The sequence below is a fragment of the Artemia franciscana genome, chromosome 18, assembly GCF_032884065.1.
Source record: "Artemia franciscana chromosome 18, ASM3288406v1, whole genome shotgun sequence".
NCBI lineage: Eukaryota > Metazoa > Arthropoda > Branchiopoda > Anostraca > Artemiidae > Artemia > Artemia franciscana.
The window spans coordinates 571,715-595,885 of record NC_088880.1 but is presented as its reverse complement, the minus strand read 5'-3'; the positions used below and the strand labels follow the sequence as shown (position 1 = coordinate 595,885).

Below are 24,171 nucleotides of genomic sequence, written 5' to 3'. Positions count from 1 at the left end.
TACATATAAAAATGCATATTACATATGAAAACATACCCCCTCCCAAGGACATATTTATTGCTCCAAAACGCTTATATAATTTATTGGGTCCTCTTCTGTATTACTATCACCCATTCCGAAACTAACTTTTACAAATATTAATAATAAAATATAAAAAGGCTTAAACTAATTACTAAAAAAAGAATATAAATAAAAAAAAAAAAAATTTACAGCCATTGATTGTGCTAATATTAATACTATAATAATTACACCCCTCTCTCACAGTCCAAGTTTTCAGCTTCATCAGTCAACGTTGAACATGCGTCATTGCTGGCTGATGGCTTAAAACCAAGTTAACGATTGACTTCATATTCCCAAAAATGATCTTTCTTATCTTTGTTATTATTTTGCAATGCTAACTTATGTAATAGTCTAATTTTCTAATTTGGCTTACCTGCTCACAGAAGAGGGAGATAATTCCTAGGAGGTAGATTCAATGAAACCTGTTGATAAAGCACAAAACGGAAAAAACTGAGTGATTTAAGCTAGATATTAACATATACAGCGATCGTCATCAGTAGATTTATTCTACTGATTATCGATTACTGACTCGTCAGTAGTAATTCGACTGATGACGATCGCTGTATATATGTGATAGAAATATCTGAACTTTTGTACCGGTTTTTTTTTTTTTTTTCACTGTTTAAATAAATGGATTTATCCCCACTTGAAAATTTATTTGTTCGTCATAGATAGGCAGTGTGGTGCAAGAAGAAAATACCTAATTTAAGGTGCTACGTCAAAAATAGTCCAAGAACCTTTTGAATGTAAGACTATCTCTTATCTCCAATCGATTAACGTCCTTTTTCTTTTCTAGCTTGAAAATTAAGAGCTGAGCTGTGAATTCCAAAATTAAATCTTTGAGGTCTGTATACTGTTGCCGTCTTTTTGTGTGATAGCCTTTATTTTCACAGGAAAGGGCGTTGCAGCAGACGTGGCCCCTAATAATTATAAAGTTTAAATAAAAACCAAGGGTTCTCAACCTTAAGTAAAGTTAATTTCAATAAAAATATTGTTTTCTTTATCTCCCTTTCTCGTATTTTAAAAGAAATGGAACCCTTAACATTTTTAAATCTATTATATTTTTTTGCTCATCCCTTGCTAAACGGATTTACTGCTCATCTAAGCTCATCTACTCCTTGTGTAACCTATCCGCCTCAGCCAAGGAGCCGCTTCCTGAGTCAAGAAACAAAGAAACAAAAGAGTCACAGACATTTTATTCTACTCATCTTAATAAAAATTGTTTAACTTGTTTAAGTAAAACTTTCTTATTTTGTATACTTACAGATTATCGTATACTTGCTACTTGCCGATCCTAAAGAAAGGAATTATTTAAGGAACCCTGATAAAATCATTGAGTCAATTGGAAAGGTGACCTTGCTCAAAATCATAGTCGTGCAATGTTTTTATTATTATTATTATTAATAAAAGAAGAAAAAGAAGTATCGCATCTTTGCGCTAAATTAATAGAATGGTAATTACAAAATGATAAAATAGAACAGTACTTTGAATATAATTGTTGAAGCGATTCTTTCAATTTTAAGTTTGATAACTTAGACAAGTAGGTTTATGCTCCGGAAGTGAGTTCAAAGCTGGAAAACCGGTCACTTCTAATTGGAATATTTCTGAAAATCTAAGAATATTCTAAAACATACTGTTGGAGCTATTGGAGCTATTTTGAGCTATGCTTTGTGTCAAGGTTGTATAGGAGAGAAAGGTTGTACTAATTTTGCTTTCATCTGCTTAGTGCTTATCATAAGTATGGCTTACAAATCATATGAGGCCTAGAAGGTAGAAGCTATTTTCCAAGTAGTACCAAATATTAGTCTATATATTGGATTTCATAAAGTGGACAGTATCATAAACTGATGTTTGGATTCATGAAATTTTCCTATTTTCGTGGGTAATTTCCTGGTAAAGAAGAAAGAAATGTATTTTTCAAATGCCTTAGCCGCACAACAGAGTTATCAAAGTTCTATGAAAGTGGAGTTTCGACAGGATTTTGGGGTTTCTTGAGCAGGATTTCTTAGATTCCCGGTAATATTTTTAAAGAGAAACAAGTGGAGGCACTATTTTTCGCTTCAACATGTTTCTAAAGTAAATAGAAATCGTAATATTTTTTAATATTCGAATATTTAAACGAATGTGGTGAAGATTCGGCCCTTCTGCGCGCTGACAAAATTCTAGGCAAGATACAAAACAATTAAATCAAGGTGTAAGGGGGGTTACAACCCCCTTCGCCGCGTTGGATTCGCCAGTGGATCTCATGGACACTCTTTACCAGTGTAACCAAGGTAGTAAAGCAGTGAGCTAGGACGTAGTGTTTTATTTTGTTTAATTTTTCAGTTGCAGAAGTTTGTTACATAGATCTGTTACAGAGATTAAATTAAAAAAACAAGTTTTTTAAATGGAAAGTAAGTAGCAACATTAAAACTTAAAACAAACAGAAATCCAATGCATTTGAGTATAATGCATCACGGATAGAGTTGCGTAAATTAATGAAAATTCGGGGGGGGGGGTAGAAATTTGCATTTCAATATCAAAAGTTACGTATTTGTTTTTCTAATTATTTCAATCAAACTACAAAAAAAGGCTTTTTCAATAGAAACTCATGTAAAAGTTTTTTTTCTTCAAAATCTTGAGAGGGGCACAGGCTCTTCCTGCTCCCTTCCTCATTGATGCCCAATGAATAGATAGATACTTGTAAATGAAACCATAGAACAATGTACAAAAGCAATAAAAAGATCAACAAATCATCCTTCATTCACCATATCCTATAACAAAGGGACTAACATTAATGCTTTTAAGCCCCATTGATGCTGATTGCACAAGACAGAAAGGCAGAAAATTACACAGTAGTTTACAAGGCTCTCTCAACAATCATTCACTGAAAAAGATATGAAATTTTTTTTTATAGAAGTTTATTTTTTTATAGTGCATAGTTTTTGAAGTGTAAAGTTTCATAGTAAATTTTCAGAGTATAAAAATCATTTTGACGATTTTGTTGTCCTCCATTCTTGGGTGAGGGCATATTGAGTTTGTCGGAAAGGGTAGTCTTTGAAACTCCAAAGGGGTCCATCTTTAATTCTTATTTAAACAAGTGTTTTGAGTACTAGCTTAGCTAGTCTGGAAGGGTAGAAAAGTTTTCACCTGCTGGATATGAGTTTGGTGGCACGTCTTTCAAAACTGTTGTATGTTTTTATAAAGGTTTATGGCTTTTGGGGAGGGAGTGGACAGGTTATATTTAACTAGCCGCAGATTTTTTAACATTGATACTGAAGTTTAGTTCACTGTCAATGGTAAACCAAAGATCTTGCTCTTTATTTACAAAGAAGATTGGGTGGCTTCTTAATACTTAATTCCCTTAAGTGTGACATCTATGGATACTCGGGGCATATCCATAGACCGAAAACGCGGCAAATCTGTTCAATTGTCTTTTTTTCACCATCATCATCCTGGAATATTTCTTCAAATTGGGTGTGGCGGAGCGGACATAGCCATTTGGCTGTCATTTTAGCCAGCCCTTTGGCTGGCCAAAGAAAATGTCAAATATAAAAATGGTAAATACATAGCTCTTTTTAACTTCTTTAAATGTATAGTCGTCGACCTTTTCTAATGGAAAACTAGTCTAACAAAAGCTGCAGGTCTTTGGTGTGTCTCTGGTTAACCTATAGGCCTACATTTAATAGAGCACATACTCCACCCCATTAATGTGCAAATATATGCCTTGAATTGCGTCCTAAATCGAAAATGGTAAAATTCTAGTTAATTCACTTCTTGCTATCTCAGAAAGGGTTTATGTTAGGAAAATGGAACTCTCAGGGCTGAATCTACAGACTTAATTATGTCTCAGGGAGGTATTTTGAAGCAGCTAACTCCACTCCTTCTCCCTCTAGAGGATCCTGACCTTTATAAATAGGTTTGTCATAAAAGTGAAACCTTGCAAAATAGATCTTCTGCTTAATTGAAGTACAACAAAATTATTTTCAGCTTCATAACTGAACATTTTGTTTGAAGCCCTTTATGGACCCTTGAAAATAATAATTTGTTTTTTTTTTTGTCCTTTTGAATTTTACATTTTTGTTGAACTATTTCAAACAACATGATGCATATGGGGAAACAAGGGCTTTGGGAGGAGTTTCCAATAAAAAAAACAACATTTTAAAGTTTAAATGGCTACGCTTTTCATAAAAACCTTGTAAGTCCTTAGGCAATAAATTACAGTAAAATTATAGCAGTTTATTTAAATGGCTTACCAATAAAGCAAACATACCACTCAATGCCTTTTTTTATGTTCTTTATGAATATAATAATTGCATCTACCATAAATTAAATTCAAGTACTTTTTAACCTAAACTTATCATAAATAATTTTAGCACTAGGAAAATGTTGCATTATTTTTTCAAAAGCAATAGAAAAGATGGCACCAAGTAAACATAGTATTATTTTGTGGAAAATGAGCAATATGTCATACTTTAATTAAAAATTTGTCATTTTTGAGAGCTCAAAAAGTGCTTAAATTTGAATTTGCACCAAGTAAACATAGTATTAATTTGTGGAAAATGAGCAATGTCATACTTTAATAAAAAAAATCGTCATTTTTGAGAGCTCAAAAGTACTTAAATTTGAATTTGCACCAAGTAAACATAGTATTATTTTGGAAAATGAGCAATATGTCATACTTTAATTAAAAATTTGTCATTTTTGAGAGCTCAAAAAGTGCTTAAATTTGAATTTGCACCAAGTAAACATAGTATTATTTTGTGGAAAATGAGCAATATGTCATACTTTAATAAAAAATTTGTCATTTTTTTAAAGCTCAAAAAGTGCTTAAATTTGAATTTGCAGTAGAGGAAATTATTATATTCATAAAGAACATAAAAAAGGGCATTGAGTGGTATGTTCACTTTATTGGTAAGTCAGTTATATGAACTATCATAATTTTTTTTCAATTTGTTGTTTTTAAGAGCTCAAAAAGTGCTTAAATTTGAATTTACAGTAGAAGCAATTATTATATTTTTTAAAGAGTATTAAAAAGGCATCAAGTTGTATGTTTACTTTATTTGTAAGTCAGCTGTATGAACTGCTATAATCCCAAAGGCCTTGTTACTTGGTCTATGGAATAAGATCTAGGTTTTTTCAGATATAGAGGGGGAGGGAAATTTGTTGTAGCCCCTCATTTAGATTTTGTCTGCCTTGATTAATTATTAGGATTTTGTTTCCCACTATGACAGCTCCTACAGGAAGATGAGGCTAATACCAATTATTCATCAATGCATTCAAAATACTTGAAGCTATGAAGAAACTTCTAATGTGACAAGGATATAAAAGAAGAATGATTTATTACTTTATAAAATGAAATTGTCTTAAAAACTAACCAAATACATTAAAGGCTCTAAAACAATTGCTACAGAGTAATTTATTTAGAAGAAGTAGATAATGTGCGTAGTTTAAGTATATGTGAACACTTTAAGCTCAGCTAGAGTTGACCCAGCTCTAAATGGGTACCTGGAGAAGGCAAGCAGGAAATGTGTGTGCAAGCACAGGATGCATGGTCCCCCACCCTCCATTGCACTTCCTGGCTGATGAGCCATGAAATGGAGATCTGCACTGCTGGTTTGCACCTTAAGGGTCTAGTGCTGTTATACTTTCTTCACTTACTGTCATGCTCAATTCAAGTGTGCTATTTTCTCTGATACTGCTTCATTAATGTCACTCATGGTGTTGCTGTGAAATGGTCAAGAGTAATAGAAAAGATTCCAATATTTTTCAGACCTGAACATTTATCACTCCACATAACAATTGTCTGAGGGCTTGGGTATGACCTTAGTAGGTATTCTATTGTAGTAATAACACTGAAAATAGATTCAGGTGCTTAAAAATTTCATTCAATCTCATCCCATGCTGTATTCAGTGCATTAAAAATAACAAGAATATAAGAGGTCCAATGACAGTGAGGTTCTCACAATAATTGTAACACTTGTTATAGGTCCTGGCACCAAGAGCTCTTGGCTGAATTCATCCAGGTATCTGATAATACTGTGCTATCTAATATCCAAGAGAAATAAAACAGATGGCAGCACAATAACATTTTAAAATTGTCACAAAGAAATTTTAATCTCATTACTCTAATTTGTCTTTACTGTAATTACTCTGATTTTACTTTTTGTTGATAGTGGGTTAAAAATAATTACAATTGTTTGTAATAAAGAGAACAAAGTTTGAGCAATCATAATACAGAAATTTTTCTCTATGTAATTTATTGATTTATGTAAATGATTTTTTTTATGTTATAAATATTTGTTTTAAATAGTCATTTTGTTCAGCATAGTCAAAAAACATAATTATCTCTTTTTAAACAACTTAATCCCCTACAGTCTGTAGGGGAGGGGCTGCAAGTTACAAACTTTGACCATTGTTTACATATAGTAATGGTTATTGAGAATTGTAAAGACGTTTTCAGGGGGACTTTTCACCTTGAATGGGGGGGGGGGAGGAGGAGGAGGAAGGGGTTACATTTGATGCTATAAACCCTAAAAAACACATACCCGTGACCTTCCTCCTTGAAAAAAAGTAAAATTCCACATTTTTGTAGATGTGAGACTGAAACCTCTACGAAAGTGCTCTATGATATGCCAAATTTGACAGTGTAATTTTCATGCCACTACCCCTTGAGGGGTATTATTTTGCTTATTAAAATACCCAGCAACTTTTCTGAGGCTTGGAGCTTTTGTTCATTAACATTAAATTTGATTAAAGTTTACAATTTGATCTTTTTTCTTTAGAGTTTTGGTTGCTGCTAGCCCATGCCACTGTTAACCTAAAGTTTATTACTACAAACTGTTTGAATCACCAAATTCTAAGAACAAAGCATTGCACAAAAAAAATGTGTCACATTTTTAGCTTTTATCTACCACAAAACTTTTTCAAATTTTTTAAGTTAGTTTTATACCTCCTCTAGTTGATCTGAAAGTAAAACTTAATAACATTCTAGAAAAATTTTATCCATGCTCTTTGACAACCTGGATACACATGCACTCTTTTGATTTAATCAAATTTAATGAGCAAATGTAGTAATAGAAGTAGCCCCAAAAAATTGAACCTAATGCCCTCAGTTGTTCTGGGGATATTGCTGAGATGTCTTATTGGCAACTAGCATAAAAATAATGTGTTTTGATTTAATTTTATTCATCTTAATGTTCTTAATTGCATTAGTTACAGTAAACATAGAGGCATTAAAACAATATTTAGTTTTTAAACATAATGGGTAAATTGTATATTTTTAGGGGGTTTACCTACCCAATAACCCTAGAGATATATGTATAATAGACTGTTCAACTAAACTGAACAAAATGCCTGTCTTAAAATTTTGATTGAAAGTGTTTGGAAAATTATGGGCTAAACAGGAGAGCTGATTTGTCCTCCAATAACTTTCAACTTAAAATGTGCGCTAGAACTTTTAATTCCTGATCCAATTAGCTCCTATAAAATATCAATGATATTACTAGCTATAATAGAGCAATACTGCCAACATATTGCTTATATGTCCTTTTAATATCTACATGCACATATTTTTTGTTCATTAAACATTCCCTAAAAGTTTCATCTTAATGTTCTTAATTGCATCAGTTACAGTAAACATAGAGGCATTATTAAAAGTATACAAATAGTGTCTTCTGGCTATTTCAAAAGTTCGCCACAACTTGCCCAGAAAGGTCTAACTTTGTAATGTAATCTGTTATTGTAATATTGCTTTGCCACCCTTTTGACAATCTACATGATATACTTGATATACATGATAGGCTATGCAAAATAAAAACAAACTTTTACTATTATCAGAAATCCTATTAGGTTTTGAAGTATGATTTGGTGAACAAAAATTAAGACAATTCGAATTAATGAGTTCATTATAAATGTAGCATAGATAAGTTTCACCAGTATCATATATAGGGCAATAATGCTGCCACAGCGAAGAGCAATGAGGGCAAAATGTATTTATTTATTTATTTTTTGGTTTTTAGACCAGGGAACTTTGTCAACAAGGAATTTTAGAAGAAACTTTGAAATGGGCTCATTTGGTTGGAAATTAAAATTGAAAGTTCTAGTCCCATTTTTAGATTTCGGGAGTTATTGGAGAGCAACCATCCCTCCCCCCACGCCCATCATTTTCTAAACATTTCCAATCAAAATTCTGAGATAGTCATTTTATTAAGAGTAGTCGAAAGGTCCAGTAAATATGTATGAGGATGACAACTTCCACCCACAGTCATGAGGGGAAGGGCTGTAAGTAATGCCCCAAAGGCATATAAGGCTCTTATAAAAAGGAGGGTTGTATCAGCTTAGGAAAGAGGGCTCATTAGATTAGAACTCAGAGACTCGTGTGATCTGAAGGTAGTTTCCTCCCTTAAGTTCTATTTCCACAAAATACATCCAATGGGAGTTTTGAAATAGTTGTTTGTTCAAAAACAGTCCAAAGATCACATAACAGGGCCTTTGGGGTTGACATAATCTTCTAGAGTCTGGGGGCAAGGGTTGTAATATATGCTTCAGGGCATTCAAGATTCTTATGGATGGGATGGCTGGGTAAACTTTAAGGAAGCCTAAATTGATTGAAAATTTAAAGTTCTATTTTTTTAATCAAAAGTGAAGGAGGGTGATTAGCCCCACTCCCTGCTCTCCGACAGCCTATTTTCCCCAAACGCATCCAATTGGAATCGTGTAATTTCCATAAAGAGCATGCAACAATGCCTTCAGGGTTGACACAACCCCCAGAGTCGAGGAACAAGGGTTGTAAGTTATGCCCTGGGACGTATAAATTTATATGGAATGAGTGGCTACATAAATTTCGAATCAGATCGGCCACATGTGATTGGAAGTCGTGAGTTCTAGTGTTCTTGACCTCTTTTGAAATAGCTTAAAGACACTTAACAGCTAGTACTCATTGGCTCCCAAGATACTCCACTTTTTTTATTTCAATTTCTTAGCACTTGAATGAAGGGACGGCACTCAATAATTATGCTGTGTAGGATTTGACAGAAAATGGTTTCCTTTCCTGGGTTATGATCTGCTTCTTTGAGTGAAAAAACGTCTATTCTTACTAATAAAAACTTTCGTAAAAAATTAAAAGTTCTTGTTGCCTTTTTAAGTAACCAAAAAATTGGGGGTGGGGGTAACTAGGCCTTCTCTCCTGCTCCTTTTTCTCAAAATCGTTTGATTAAAACCATGAGAAAGCCATTTACTTAAAAAAAATAAATTAATATGCACATTTCGTTTTAATTATTCTTGAGTGGAGAGCTAAATTCAAAACATGCATTAATTCAAAAATGTTCAGAAATTAAATAAAAAAAACAAGTTTTTTAAGCTGAAAGTAAGGAGCGATATTAAAACTTAAAACGGACAGAAATTACTCTGTATATGAAAGAGGCTGTACCCTCCTCAACGCCCCACACTTTACGCTAAAGTTTTAAAAAGTAGAGTTGAGAGAAATAGTCAAACAGAAAGTACAGAAAATAGTCAACAGTAAACAGCCTAGGTAGAAAAATTAGGGCTGGTATTTTTCCCTCCCTCACCCTTTTTCCATCCATTTCAATCATATTTCATTTTTCAAAGAGTAGAGCAAACCCAATGAAAAATCAAGTTTCAAATTACGTTTTTAAGGAAAGTATATTTTCTTTCTTCTCCTTTTTGCTCTTCTCTCTGTGAGTAAGTGATTATTAAAAAAAATTGTTTCTTCTCTGAGTAAGTGACTCGTTATCTTGCCCTTTCTTCACGAGCCAAAGAGCCTTTGGGGGAAATAATTTACAGGGATTCTGTTTGTATACATTTTTCTACACTAATAGTAAAATACCAAGAATATCAAAATAGAAACTGTTTTTGCCCCTAGGCCGAAATAATGTACATAGACTCCACTCGTATAAACTTTCCGGTACTAATCTTAAAGTACCAAGAACGTCAAAATAAAAAATTTTTCACTCCCTGGCAGTAGCCAGGCAAATTATGGAGTAGCCATTGTTCCCGTAGTATTTTTGTATTTTATATTGATCATATAGCTACACCGCAGTTAAGAGTGAACTATAGCCTATAGGAACTAAAGTTTTAAGGTTTTTTTTTTTAACAGTCTAGGGAGAAAATTGGGACTGGTATTTTCCCTCCCGCCACCCCTTTTCTGTCCATTTTCAATCATATTTCATTTTTCAAAGAGTAGGGCAAACCCAATGGAAAATCAAGTTTCGAATTAGGTTTTTAAGGAAAATTTCTTTTAGCTGCTCGAGTATTTATTGTGTCAGCTAATTCCCTTTTCTGACAGTTCCCTCTCAGAAAAATATTCCCTATGCTTAAAATTTTCCTTGATCAAAATTACCTCGTTTTGTAAAATTACCAGTTTATTTAAAATCACCTCTGACTCATTCTTTTATTTTTCCTGTTTCAAGGTACAGGGCATTTTGCATAGAAAAATTTGGTCCAATACATACATTTGAAAACTTCATGCAATTGTGTTGCGAGAGCAACACATTGGTTTTTTTTTTTTTTTTCTATGCTGCCGATGTCGGCTTATTCCTGGAAACTGGTAAGGGTCTAACCTGTGCAGTTTTACGGAAAGTGTTGACCTCAGGTCGGATTGATTTACAAATTTATGTAGAGAACTGAACGCTGGTATATTTGCAAACATGGCCGTTGACTTACAAATTGATGTAAAGAACTAAAAACTGGTATATTTACAAACATGGCCGTAGACTTGTAAATTTATGTACAGAACTGAACACTTATACATTTACAAACATGGCCGTAGACTTACAAATTTATGTAGAGAACTGAACGCTGGTATATTTGCAAACATGGCCGTTGACTTACAAATTGATGTAAAGAACTAAAAACTGGTATATTTACAAATATGGCCGTAGACTTGTAAATTTATGTACAGAACTGAACACTTATAAATTTACAAACATGGCCGTAGACTTACAAATTTATGTAGAGAACTGAACGCTGGTATATTTGCAAACATGGCCGTTGACTTGCAAATTGATGTAAAGAACTAAAAACTGGTATATTTACAAACATGGCCGTAAACTCGTAAATTTATGTCAGAACTGAACACTGGTACATTTACAAACATAGCCGTAGACTGACAAATTTATGTACAGACCTGAACACTGGTATATTTACAAATATGGCCGTAGACTTGTAAATTTATGTACAGAACTGAACACTTATACATTTACAAACATGGCCGTAGACTTACAAATTTATGTAGAGAACTGAACGCTGGTATATTTGCAAACATGGCCGTTGATTTACAAATTGATGTAAAGAACTAAAAACTGGTATATTTACAAACATGGCCGTAGACTTGTAAATTTATGTACAGAACTGAACACTTATACATTTACAAACATGGCCGTAGACTTACAAATTTATGTAGAGAACTGAACGCTGGTATATTTGCAAACATGGCCGTTGACTTACAAATTGATGTAAAGAACTAAAAACTGGTATATTTACAAATATGGCCGTAGACTTGAAAATTTATGTACAGAACTGAACACTTATACATTTACAAACATGGCCGTAGACTTACAAATTTATGTAGAGAACTGAACGCAGGCATATTTGCAAACATGGCCGTTGACTTACAAATTGATGTAAAGAACTAAAAACTGGTATATTTACAAACATGGCCGTAGACTCGTAAATTTATGTACAGAACTGAACAATGGTACATTTACAAACATGGTCGTAGACTTACAAATTTACGTACAGATCTGAACACTTATACATTTACAAATATGGCGTAGATTTACAAATTTATGTTCAGAACTGAAAACTAGTATATTTACAAACATGACCGCAGACTTATAAATTTATGTACAGAACCGAACACTGGTACATTTACAAACATAGCCGTAAACTTATAAATTTATGCACAGAACTGAACACTTATACATTTACAAACATGACCGTAGACTCAAATTTATCTACAGAACTGATTACTTCTTTTAGAATTGGCAATTGAATAAATAGTTAATCTTTTTTTTAGTATAACTCTTTTACTAAAAACCCATTATTTTATTTTTAGGCGCGATGTGAAGGAATTTAATGATGATGCTATTCAAGATGATGTTTTCCTAGTTAATGATGACGAACCTAGTACATCAAAAGGTAAATTTCAGACATAGCTGACCATGGAAAAAAATATTCCAAAGTTTAAATAATGACAATGTTGTAACCTATGTTTTAAAAAAAAATAAACAATCTTGCATTTTTCTGAGGTATGATGAAATGTCAGAATATATTGTTGAACGGTTCAACAGATTTCATGGTTTAGTATTAAATCCGATTCATTTTTTTTTTTACATTTTCAAATTGTGATATCCCAATGAAGTTTTAGCCTCGCATTCAGGGCGTTAATGAAGTAACTTTAAGATTTATCAGGTTAACTTTAACCTGACTTTAAGTAACCTGACTTAACCTGACTTAAGTAACTTTAAGATTTTTTATGGATATTTCAGCAGGGATATCTGACAAATTTTGATTCCCGTCACAAACTGGGAAGTGAATCCATGCGGCTTTTTTTTTTTTGCTTATTATTTGTAGCTCAAGCCAGATAAGTCATGGTTATTCTATTACGTCAGTCTTACAACTTGTTGAATACAACAAGTCGGTCAGCTATTATTTTGACTCGTTTTTTCAAATTTTTTTTTTATTCTTAATCTTCAACTAAAGCTATCAACAGAGCCTTCGTAATCAGCCTAATCATTCAGTTAAAAAAAAAAATTTGAAAAATAGCCTAGCCTATAAGTCTGCAAACCGAGATTAGAATATTGAAAGCTACAGTGATGATGGCGGTCAAATATGGCTCTGAAGCATGGGCACTCCAAAAATCGGATGAAAATTTACTAGATATTTTTCATAGAAATTTCCTACGGATTGTTCTAGGTACCCGGCTGACTGACCGTATTTCAAACAGTAATTCATACGAAAAATATGGTTTAATCCCACTTTCTAGGGCTATAATGAAAGAAAGGTCGAGACGGCTAGGCCATGATATGTTAATAAAGGATGGCAGAGTTCCGAAGGTTGTCTTTTTGTCCATCCGTCTGGGGCTAAAAGGAAAGTAGATCATCCTCGTCTGGGGTAGGATAATGTCAAAAATAAAGATTTAAAGGATATGGGAGCTTCCTGGGAGGGTGTAAAGAGGGAGGTCTTGAACAGATTGGGCTGGAGGATGAGCGTGCGTATCTGTGTCGGCCTCAGGCAGCTTGATGCTTTTGTGAGTTATTAGTAGTAGTAGCAGTAGCTTAGAGTAGCTATTTCAGAATAAAATATCCTATCTTACTTTGGTCGAATACCATATATTCAATTAGGGGTTCTAGAGGACTGTTTTTTTCTTTTATCAAGCTATATTGACTATGATGTGTAGCAATAATGAGTATCACAGTTGCAACTTCTGATTTTACTGAATTAAATTCTACCCTGAGATTACTGTACTTTTCATAGAAAAAGAAGAAGGTTTTTGATATAAGTTTAGCAGTACAACTTATGTCAAACATTTCCACAACATATTTAAAAAATAAAGAAACACAAGGAATCTCCTTGTGTTTCAAACGTGATGACATGTGGTGAAAAATTTTTATTTTCTTATATGGTTGTTTTTATCAAAGGAAGTCTGTATATGTTTAAATATACTATTGCAGGACTATCTACAATAGTATATAGGCTATAAACATATATTATTTGCAAATAATTCTTTATTTAAAAAATTCTACTGTTTTTCTCCAATACAAAGTTTTTCTGGAATGTTGACTGAAAGCTATAAACTGTAAAGCTTCAATAAAAATCCGTTTTACCTTTCTGGAGCTTTTCTCTGGTGCTATTGGTACTTTTTCTCTGGTACTATTTTCTTGGACTAAAAAAATATACTAGCGTTACTATGAAGTAGGTAAATAGTAGCTTTCTAGGGATTGCAGAGTCGTTAGTTTTCGTGTACTTGATAATGTTTCTCATTCTTAGGCTTCAAATTGCCTTACTCCATTTAGAGTGAAAAAATGGGCATGCAACTTTGTCACATTATTATTTTAGTTTCAAAATTTTGGTAAAACAGAAAAAGGGACTTTTGCTTAAAGATGTTTGTCAAGGAATAAATTTTTCAAATATTTTAAAGCCTTTATTTTTTCCTTTCCCGAAAAAAAATTAATTAAATTTGACCAGCGACAAAAGTGGTTCAATATCCAAAAGGAGATACCCAATGTTTGGGCACATGACAGGACTTTCTGTCGATCTTCAATCTTTTAATGTAAAAACAACATCTCTCATAATGGTATCAATTGAGTATGATATAAAAATTCTATAGCGTATGTACATAATCATTCATTAAATATCATTGCTGTCTTTTTTCGTAGTTGCATATACCCCACGAGTGAGTATACATGAATCTGTTATACATGAATTTATACTTATACTGTGGCAAGTACTTTTCTTGACCGTTTTTGTTTTACTTTTAAAGATAGTAGTTTATCTGGATTAATGAAACTTTCCACCATCCTTAGAAATTGATATCTCGGGTAATTAAACTAACTGAATTCACTACACTTTATTACGCTCAATATAATATAAAAAAAAGGATAACTTTTTCTAAACAAGAGTGAAAAGAGACAAAAAAAAACTCAAAATGAAACAAATTCATATTTACATAAGAAAAGCTGGTCCTCCCACAATCCCCACTATTTACACTTATTGAAACTTAATGAAAATCTTAGAATTTTGTTCAACAGGATTCTTACAGAGTAAGAAAAAATCTTTCCTGTTAGTTTTTGTTGCTTGTCTGGAAATCATTCCTATTTATACAGGTGTCTACCAAAGAGCTGTTTTATTACCTAAAGTGTTTAATACTCTTTTCTGAAGGGCCAGACACACGTTCTTTTCTGAAGGGCCAGACACACGTTGCTGTTTTGGCACCAATTTACCAAATCAGCGCCAATTTGCAAAGAAAATGGTACCAACTTGAACTGAGTTTTTTTTTTTTTTTTTTTTTTTAGTTTTCGTCACCGCTTTACAAAGAACGCTCCAGAATTTTACTGTGATTATAAATTTACCGAATTTTACCCTAATATCATCAATCGTTTCCTCCTCTCCAGCAGAAAAATCAAAAGGACTAAATAATAGTTCAATATTATTCATACTTTATATTATCTTATTATCTTATATTAGCTAAACTTGTATTATAAACCTTATCCTTTTTCTATGAGGAATAGGGCCTACATTATCATTTAATATTAAAAGAACTTCATAATAATAATAAAAGAATTGATGATTAAGCTGAGATCAATCATACAACTATAGATAAATTGCAGTTGACTATTGATGTTTAGTTTTCAAAATCGCATGCAAAAGGCATCGGTAATGTTCTGCTCTAGTTTGGCCACTCAGGTTATGAACTCACTTCCTTTCATAATAATTTCAACTATTGCAACTATACCTCTAAACGTAGGCATGACTAGGGCTGGGCACTTTCATTGTCTTGAAATTACGAATCATTCTTATTACACTATCCAGAAGATTGTAAAAAATATTTATCTGTTTGGTTGTATAGAAGGAGTTGAAACGTTCCCGGAGGAGGAAGATGTACTCCCATCACAGGAGATCACCTAAAAATAATTTAAGGTAATTTAAGGTAATAATTTAAGGTATAATTTAAGCCCTGTACGTGCCTTGTTGTATAATTAGACCTGCACAAGTAATTCCCTAAATTATTCAGAATGTAGCCGGTTGGATATTTAGTCCTATACAAGAGGATTGGTGCTCTGGATATAGAATCCGGTAAGTCCGAGAGGGTAAGCTTGGTGATTCTAATTGTTCAGCTTAGGACATGGGTAAAGAGTCAAACAAAGTTTGACTCTTTCTCTTAAATCTACATTTTAAAACAGGTAAAAACTTTAGCGTAAAGAGCGGAGCGTTGAGGAGGAAAAGCCCCTTTCATATACGGAGTAATTTCTGTTCAATTAAAGTTTTAATGTCGCTCCTTACTTTCATTTTAAAAAAATTGTTTTTTTTTTTGTTTAATTACAAACTAGAAACAAGATTTTGTCCATTTCTTAATCCTATTCATCTACTTTTTAATGTAATAAATAAAAAAAAAGTTTTTTTTTTAACTGCAAGTGAAGAGTGACATTAATACTTACTACGAACAGAAATTATTATGTATATGAAAGGGGCTCTCCCCTCCACAACGCCCCGCACTTACCACTAAAGTTTGACTCTTTGTCACAGTTCAACTTTTTAAAACAATAAAAAAATCTAGCGTAAAGAGCGAGGCGTTGTGGAGGGGAAAACCCTTTTCATATACGGAATAATTGTGTTGCGAGAGCAACACTTTGGTTTTGTCCTGGTTTTTTTTTTTTTTTTTCCTATGCCGCCGATCTCAGCTTATTCCTGGAAACTGGTAAGGGTCTAACCTGTGCGGTTTTTACGGAAAGTGTGGACCTCAGGCCGGATTGATGAATATGACATTACATTTTGGAAAGCTCCGTAGAACTCTTGCCTGGGGCCACAAAGGATGGTTTTTGTTGGTCCACGAGCCAGATTCTATGGTGTGCGAGATGAAGCGGAGTTATGTAGCCTATGTCAGAGAGGAGTATCTGAAGTTGTGCAGCCAAGCTTTTGTTTCATCAAACCATGTTATTGTTTTGGAGTGGAAAGCTCTGTTCTAGCAGGCAAGCAGGCAGGCACCACTTTCAAATAGAAGATTGACTGAAATGTATAAGTGTTAAATATATGTGGCAGTTACCCGGCCCCACAGCCAATATATCTTCTTTGAGTGATAAATAGAAAAATTTACAGAAGCAAAAAAGCGGCATTTTCCCACGGGTCCTAAAGTGCTGCCGTGATTTTCACTGGGTTTATCATTTGTTTTTTCGGACTTGGGATTGAGGTAGAGAAATGTTATCAGATGTACCTCTTAATTTTAAACACGTTGCTCAGGCAACGTAGGTCTAATTGTTATTCCCTTCTTACTAATCAAACCACAAATCCTTGATAGCAACTAGTCACCTTTAAGAGTTCGCTAATTGTTAGTAACAAACGTAGTGAGAGCCAATTCAAGTTTTGTTCCACTTCCTTTTTGTAGCTCTTTAATGTTAACAATGCTTGATATAGCAACAGGGCCCTTGACTGATACCTAGTGCTTTGCTCAATCTTTGACAAATTTTTTAAGGCCTACTACCGCTCTATCTTGATAGGTCCATAGAACTTGCTTGCTTTTTTTTTTTTTTTTTTTTTTTTTTTTTTTTTTTTTTTTTTTTTTTTTTTTTTTTACTGAACTAAGTCTCTACAGTATACATTACAATATAATACTCTTCTGATCTTGTCAAGTGCCTGACAAAAGGCTCTTTAGAAGGGCAGTCCAGTAGACGTGAAACAAATATACCCTCATTCAAAATTTGATTCAATCCAAATTCCAATTTTTAACCCATCAACTAACAGTGGTCCCCCAATTACCTAAAAAAAATTCACATAATACCATTCTATTAGCTTTATACAAGTTCATAATTTTTCCTTTTTCCATTTCAAACACCATAATTAGTTAAGGCCTTTTCATTGTAGCTGCCCTGAAAAATTAAAAAAGTACACAAGCTTTGCCTGAAAAACTTTATTAAAGACACGGCTGAATGTGAAAATTCTCTTTGCTTTTGAAATTTATTCTGCTTTTCAACTGGCTGCAAACTACCACGTTTTCTTATATTTTCTCATTCTGTTGATAAATGAGTTTCTTAAATTGAAATTGCTGGAACTCAAATAAGGAGAAATAATATGTAAAAATATCGTACAGATATGTAAGTTTCTGAACCGTCTCTATTTGACAATTTTAATTTTTAAAATTAAAAATTTTAAATAATAATTTTGCAAAAAAAAATCTTATTTGAACCATGATTTCAATGAGGCTTTTTCATGAAAAGACTTCGCGCTTCTGATTTTTTTTTTGTTAAAAAAAAAAAATAAAAATAAAAGAAATATCAAAAAGGTTTTGATTTTCTTATGGGTGAAAAATCACCGATCTTATGGGATTAATCACCGACTTGAACGTGATTTTTCTTCGTACCCGTCCCTTTGTATTAATCACGTAATCACATTGAACGTCCGTTTCATCCTCCATGCTATGAGGTTAATTTTGAATGAAAGTCATAGAGCGGGAAACATGCCACGTAATTTAGTTTGGGTTATAAAAGCCTAAGTGGTACACAGGTTTGTAGAATTTACGACGCGTTGTCTTATGGACATGGTTATCAGAATAAACCTCTGCGTTTCAAACATAAACGAATAAATTTGTTGGGAGGGAGAAAACAAAAAAAAGGACTGTTTTTGGTCTTTTAAAGATCCTTCGCTTTTTCGATTTATCGCTTAGGTTAGATAATTACCAATTGTGGCAAAGAATTTCTGGAAATACCTCTAAAGTTAATTATAAATGTTCATGTCTTCTGCAAATACCTAATCATAATATTAAAATATTAATAATTTATTTAAGAAACAGAAAATTTGTATAAAAATTTAAGTCAAAATAGTCGATGCGAAGTTGCTCCAAACCAATGATTATAAAATTCTGTTTTTTTTTGGCATCACATGTGTTAAATTGGTTTCCTGTCACTAAAGAATATAACTCATAGAAAATAGCACTTTTGATGCACGTCTCAAAGGGTATAAGTTCCTAAAAGTGTCCATAGTTAGGACTAAGGGCGAGTCTCACTCCAACATTTATAAAATACATTACGATTACTAGCACAAAAACGAAGAAATGGTTTTAAAAGATCCATAAGGAATTTTTCGTGGGGGAAGAGAATATTCCTACTTTGACCGAGTTATTATTCTCTTCTTTGATAAATATGTTCCGATAGAGCTCATAATTTTTGTAAATATAATAAAGACAATTTTTCAACTTTTTGCGGAATTTTTGTTTTAGATTTTTGTATGCTTCTAAACGAATTCTAAACCTTTGTACTTCCATATGTAAATGCATATTTTTACCTAATAACTAAGTCATCAAAAAACATTTATTGGTCCTTCTTTTATATTTTTATGGGGTCAATAGGAAACTCCCAATCATTAACGGGGTCGTGAATGAAAAAAGTTGAAGAAGTCCTGATTTAGATAATAGGATTGACAAAGTAAATTGGGCTTAACATATTAACAAAAGAAAATTCTCGCCGTTTTAGCTTGATCGAATATATTCGAACGCAGTCTGTGAGTGGTTCAGATTAAATTAAAGTAAAAGGAAAAACTTTAGTGACATGGGCTTGCTTGTTTTTTATTGCATAACAAATTAAATTTTGGTGAAATGTTTGACACTGCTGGACGTAAGACTTCTTTTAACATTTTCTAGCGATGAATGATGAACGAAAGGAGAGAAATATAAAATAAAGATAAATAAATATCTTTTGATGATTTATTTATTAGATAGCAATATACATATACATATGAAGACATATAGCTTTAGAATTTGTTTAGAAACATACAAAAATACAAAATTAAAAATTTCATTGCATTTAATATAGTTACAATCATTATATGTCCTACTTTTCATCAAAACTGTATTTTTTGCAATAAAAAAAATAAGCCAGATTCCAATAAAATTAGCCAAGAATTAAGCCGGCGAGTAAATTCAAGAATTTTCTGGTCAGTGTCCATCAAAACAAGACAGACTGGTGGAAAATAAACCAATATAGTAACACTGAGATGAGCGTCGATACTGTAAAATTCCATATTTAAATATTTAAGTTTAGAATCTCTCGCGACCCCAAAGCAAATTTTGTGCTTTTGTGAAAAGCACAAAATGTTCCAGGAAAGTCTAAAAGGATTTGTTAATAGCAAGCATAATTATATATGAAGAAAAAAGGTCTTGACCAGACATTGCAACCATCTCGAGGTTTTCGCTCTTGTAATGTATTTAGCCAGTCTTCAAAATTTATCCTTTTATACATTTTTTAGTTCGGAAAAACATATTGTCTATTGTCTGCAAATGATTGACTTTTCTTTTCTTTTCTAGATAATGAAGTAGCTGGGCAGTAAATTTCGGAAAGTAAATTTCTCTGTATAAGCCTGTTCTCTGTTGCATTCGTCTTTTTGTGTATAGACGCTTATATTTACATAAAAAGACAGTGCAGCAGAACTGGTTTCTTATAATTTTAAAGTTTAAATAAAAAAAACAAGGGTTCTAAACCTCAAGTTAAATAGAATCTCAGTAAAATTTGCGTATATTTTTTTTTGCTCCCCTTTTTATATTTTACTAAAAAAATAGAACCCTCAAAAAATTTTTAATCAATTTTGCTTCAATTTTTTGCTCATCCTTCACCTAACGAATTTACTGCTCATTGAAGCTGTGCAATTATGTGGCCTCTGTTCCTGGCAAAGAACCTCTTCCTGACTCAATATACAACAACATTTTTTTATTTTATATTTTAATATAAATTTAATCAATAAAATATTGTTTCTTTGTATTCTTGCAAACTGCTTGTTGTTCTTAGAGCTAGGGATAGATCATAGGGACGGAGCACAAGATAGAGAAAATTAAAATAAATACATAACTATGTTTATCAAAACAATTTATGAAGAGCACTTACTATACACGAACAACTATTGTATACTTTCAACTTTAAGCATCCCCTTTTAAGAAGGGGATGCCATGAAGGAAAAGTGATATTGTGGTTATGTTTCAAAAACAATTTCGACAGACCTATTTTGGGCCCGCCATTTTATATTTGCGGATTAATGCTAAACTTAAAAAATGTAGCTAGGACTTTTTTATATATAGAGTGAACCTGATAAAAGTAGGAAAGGGGATCTTGCTTGTCCAAAAACCCCAATGCCAGGGTTTACTGTATCTATATGCTTACTAATGGCGAAGTAATAATAATCATAAAATGACTAAAATAATTCATTCTTTCAAATATATTGACCATCGGGTAAAGAATAATTTCAATTGAAAATATATTGCGTATTCATTGAAGAGACAATGCTACTAATTGTTTTGGGGAGTTAAATGAGGGTTCCACAACTCATATTAATGGCCTTTTCCGTTTCTTTTTGTGCTGGATTTCTTCATTCAATTTAGTCTGTTTGGTTTAAGATTGTTAACTTAGAGGATTCGACTTATGCCCGCTCTGATCTCTAAAATTGTGTCTTTTCTTTCGCGAAAATGCATCGTTTTCATGCATTGAATTTTTAAATCAAATAACAGTGTATACAGTTCTTTTGCGTTGACGATAGCTTCTGGTCTATGGATGTGCATCCTAACCTCAAAAAACCTTTGGGCGTTTTCATGAGTATCTAGGCTTGTATGAGAAGCCTAGAGGAAACTTTTAAGAACCTAATAAAATTATTGAAGAAGAATTTTTATCGTCCTTCAAAAGAACTATGCAGTAAGGTCGTGGAAATATGGCATATATTTTATGACATTTTACAAAATGTTGAAGATTAGCAAAAAATATATAAAACGCCTTTTAAACCGTCGATTGTTGAAAAGACGCTATACTTTTGACTGTGGGGGAGACCTGTACTTAACGCTATAAGATATAAGGCTCAACCCCTTTTCATAGATTGTTGGCAACAGTAGTATTTTTTTAGTAATGACTTTAGTGCAATCAGGCTTTCTAAACATAGGAATTGACTATCCCTTGTGAGGTGTATCTTTACCTACCGTAACGGTGATACTAGTATATAGCTAGTAAGAATGGTGGGTACTCAGAAGAATATCCATTGACACCCTGTTATATCTCTAGAAGCCGTATTATTAATCTTTTGGAGGAGTATAAACAGCTTTCTATGAGCTCTGCAGAACACGGGCATTCATTTTTGGGAACAAGCTTTGTGTAAAATTTGCAGAGAAGTATAATTGAGATGGATGGCATTGTGTCCATAGAAGGTATAATTTCACCATGCTTTCTTGTCCAGAAGGAACAAACCCATTCGAGAATATCTACCGCGTGAATGGATGGTGAAAATATATTTTTGAGGAGATGGGATTAATCAATTTTCTTTATAGCTTTACCTCCAAAGATGAAACAAGGGTGTTACACGATCTTTGACTGACTAACTGATTTTTTTGTGTGTTCTCTCTGTCTTTGATTTTGGGAAACTGACCCTCTTGGCAATAGATCACTTTTCTGCCTCTACAAGATATACCTGTGGGTACCGGGAAACCTAGGTTGTGTCTCCATTTCTAAGGACATTTGTCAGTAACAGTAAAAAAGTGTAGAGAATTCTTTACCTCAAAACAGCGTCGATCTGAAAACACTGTCAATTAGTCCAATCTGTTTTAATGTATTGCACCTTGCATACGGTAAAGCCCTGCTTGTCCATAAATGTGGTCATGATAAAAATTGAAAAAATCAAAAAGAAAGTGTTCTCCACTAATATTTAATATTTGCACCATAATGCATTTTAAATTACATAAGCCGATTTTTTTTTCTGTTGACAAGATTATTACCTGCCCTTCAAATAAAAATGGTTAATGGCCTCTTTTGAATTATATTATTGAAAACAGGAAGTTTTGCATAAAAAGCAAAAAGTTCAAACCAAACGAGAACCAAAAAATAAAATCCAAAAGATTTTGCATAAACTCTTAGTTTGAGCAAAATAATTTTGATAAATCAAGCAGAAATCCATAAGAGAAGGAAACATAAAATGAAGAAAAATGAAAAGAGTGAATGAAAGCAAGCTTAGAATGAACGTAAGTTGCCGTAAGTAAGGGTGGTGATGTCTAGTGCGGGCTAATCAACAAAAAACTTCAAAAATCCTCAGAAAAACCGGTAATTTAAGGCATTACTTAAAGTTTATTTTAGCTCTTTGGATGCAAGTTTCGAGTAGGGACTATAAGAATGATTGATAAAACCCAGCAGATTAAATACGATTTTACGTTTTATTCTGACACAATCTTCCTATATTAGCTGTCTTACAAAACAAAATTGAGTCTTCGTCAGTATGGATATATACGCTGTCTGTGTCAACTAGAATTTCCCTGTGGACATTGAGATTGGCAAAGCCATTTATCCTACTTTCAGACGTCACGTTTCTTAGGTATGTCTTGATTCTCCGAAGTGTAAAAGGAGCGCTCTTTTGTACTGGTCGATACAGGTATAGTGATGAAAATATTAAGTAAGATATGTATGTTCGGAGAGTTTGCTTTGCCACAAATATTTAAAAAATCAATAGCATTGACATGGTCTGCCTTGTTCCGTTAGAGAAATTTTTGCCAAATTTTTCTTTCCGCCATCAAACGTTTAAGGTGTTGTTTTCCAAATCTTCTTCATAAATTTCGATCAACTTCAAAAATGGCTCTTTCATCTCTTTACTTTCTTCACTATTCTGTGGATAAGTGTGAAGCAAACAGTGAAACCCTTTTAAAATATTCTTGTGCTTTAAGAGACGTTCTTCTATAAAGTTTTATACTTTCAATCCAGAAGATGAATAAGTTAATTCTTTAAAATTGTTCTGTGCTTTCGGCTGAGACATTTCTTCTGTGTATCTGCCTGTCTACAATCCTTGTAACACTAATTGTAGTTCCATTCTTTTTGGCCAAATTTCCATTCAATTTGGCCAAAGAAAATAAAATCAGTGAAAAATAGAATGTTAAACTTTATTTTGCCGTGGGGGGAGGGAAGGTGTCAGCACGCCATAAGTTGAACACCTTACGAATCGTGCATGTTGTTTCAATATCTCTGAAATACTTTCAAAAAAGCGCCTTGTTGTTCTAATAAAATGACCCTTGTGTTTCAGAAGTAACTCTTAAAGAGTTGGGAAAAATTCAAACATTAGTGTAAGGAACGAGGTGCTGAGGAGGGGGTAACCCCCTGCATATATATAATAATTTTTGTTCGTTTTAAGTTTTAATCTTTTTCTTTGTTCAACATAAAAAATACAAAAACGATATTATTATATTCCAACAGAGGGCAGAGCTCGTAAGGCTGGGACAGTACAAAAGCATAGAAAAAGCATCAACATCACATCATAATAATGACTCCAAAATTTAACACGGCAAAAGGCAAACAAAATAGAAAAAAAATTATAAAAGAGAAGTAACAAGGATAACTAAATCAATAAATATCGGGCAGGAGGGCGTGGGAGGCCATCCCAGACACAGGGACACAA

The 24,171-nt window shown here is 33.0% G+C and overlaps 1 long non-coding RNA gene across 2 annotated transcripts in view; it reads left to right on the top strand.

Annotated features, from left to right (window-relative positions):
• The first annotated feature begins 3,469 nt into the window (after nt 1-3,469).
• LOC136038472 (uncharacterized) overlaps nt 3,470-24,171 on the top strand; it is a 65,977-nt gene continuing 45,275 nt past the window's right edge. For both annotated transcript variants that reach the window (XR_010620221.1, XR_010620220.1), the window contains exons 1-2: nt 3,470-3,599; nt 12,116-12,198. This is a non-coding gene — a long non-coding RNA (uncharacterized LOC136038472). The remainder of the gene's footprint in view (nt 3,600-12,115; nt 12,199-24,171) is intronic.